The sequence below is a fragment of the Schistocerca gregaria genome, chromosome 3, assembly GCF_023897955.1.
Source record: "Schistocerca gregaria isolate iqSchGreg1 chromosome 3, iqSchGreg1.2, whole genome shotgun sequence".
NCBI lineage: Eukaryota > Metazoa > Arthropoda > Insecta > Orthoptera > Acrididae > Schistocerca > Schistocerca gregaria.
Window position 1 is genome coordinate 463,446,443 of NC_064922.1, and position 2,009 is coordinate 463,448,451.

Here is a 2,009-nt window from a genome sequence, read left to right on the forward strand (position 1 = left end):
ATATATGGAACATTTAAATAACTAAGTAATTAGCGTTCAACAAATGCTGTACCTGAAACTTCCTGGCAGATTGAAACTGTGTGCCGGACCGAGACTCGAACTCGGTACCTGCAAGGTTCGCAGGAGAGCTTCTGTTAAGTTTGGAAGGTAGGAGACGAAGTACTGGCAGAAGTAAAGCTGTGAGGACGGGCCGTGAGTCGTGCTTGGGTAGCTCAGTCGGTAGAGCACTTGCCCGTGAAAGGCAAAGGTCCCGAGTTCGAATCTCGGTCCGGCACACGGTTTTAATCTGCCAGGAAGTTTCATGTCAGTGCACACTCCGCTGCACAGTGAAAATCTCATTCTCAATGCTGTACCTGTCTTGCACAAAAACTGTTCGTGTATACTGAACCGCAATTTCTCTTCTGATATGCTTACGCTGTGAGGTGTAACATACACCTTCAATCGGCAATCGCTCAACACAAATTACGCACTGAGACTGCAGTTCGGAGACGTCATTTTCACGGATTCTTTACAAGAAAACTACACCGACGCCCAACTTCAATCAACCATTTCGAAACTCTTGAAAGTGAAGCAGAAGACCTCATAAAATCTCACAACAATTCAAGGAAGAGTGACCTGTTTGCGATCAGAGCCATCTTTGACCTCCGTTATTTACACCATAGACGAAAACAATGATAATCCAGCTAGTGTATGACTATGTTTTACTGAGTGTGACATTGAAGTCAATGAACATCTCGACATATACTGCAGAATATCACATGCATGCCCTGCAGATCAAGTTAATAGTTGATCTAATTTATTGAGTAACCTGTATCGACATAAGGCAAAATCTTATAGATTAACGCCACCTCCGTCTAGGAAAAGAAACCATGTCCTTGCCTACAAATTTCAACAAAATTATTTGAAGGTGTCCAAAAACTTTTGCGAGACTTTTCCCTTGAAAGAATTCAAGATCAGCGAGTACTTTTTGAACATCATTTGCAAATTTGAACTAAGACAACTACCCTATCCTTTTGGGAACGTTGGTCGGAAGAGTAATGTGGTCATGATATTCAAATCTAAATTTTCCTCCTGCTGTTTCAAGTGACATTGTTTAAAGCATGTCACCCACACTCAAGTATCGTAAAATGTAAACCTACACTCCTGGAAATGGAAAAAAGAACACATTGACACCGGTGTGTCAGACCCACCATACTTGCTCCAGACACAGCGAGAGGGCTATACAAGCAATGATCACACGCACGGCATAGCGGACACACCAGGAACCGCGGTGTTGGCCGTCGAATGGCGCTAGCTGCGCAGCATTTGTGCACCGCCGACGTCAGTGTCAGCCAGTTTGCCGTGGCATACGGAGCTCCATCGCAGTCTTTAACACTGGTAGCATGCCGCGACAGCGTGGACGTGAACCGTATGTGCAGTTGACGGACTTTGAGCGAGGGCGTATAGTGGGCATGCGGGAGGCTGGTGGACGTACCGCCGAATTGCTCAACACGTGGGGCGTGAGGTCTCCACAGTACATCGATGTTGTCGCCAGTGGTCGGCCGAAGGTGCTCATACCCGTCGACCTGGGACCGGACCGCAGCGACGCACGGATGCACGCCAAGACCGTAGGGTCCTACGCAGTGCCGTAGGGGACCGCACCGCCACTTCCCAGCAAATTAGGGACACTGTTGCTCCCGGGGTATCGGCGAGGACCATTCGCAACCGTCTCCATGAAGCTGGGCTACGGTCCCGCACACCGTTAGGCCGTCTTCCGCTCACGCCCCGACATCTTGCAGCCCGCCTCCAGTGGTGTCGCGACAGGCGTGAATGGAGGGACGAATGGAGACGTGTCGTCTTCAGCGATGAGAGTCGCTTCTGCCTTGGTGCCAATGATGGTCGAATGCGTGTTTGGCGCCGTGCAGGTGAGCGCCACAATCAGGACTGCATACGACCGAGGCACACAGAGCCAACACCCGGCATCATGGTGTGGGGAGCGATCTCCTACACTGGCCGTACACCTCTGGTGA

General features: G+C 49.7%; 1 non-coding gene across 1 annotated transcript; it reads left to right on the forward strand.

The window, feature by feature from the left end:
• Positions 1–200: 200 nt before the first annotated feature.
• Trnas-uga (transfer RNA serine (anticodon UGA)) lies at positions 201–275 on the forward strand. The gene has a single exon. It is a non-coding gene; the product is annotated as a tRNA-Ser (tRNA).
• The last annotated feature ends 1,734 nt before the right edge of the window (positions 276–2,009 follow it).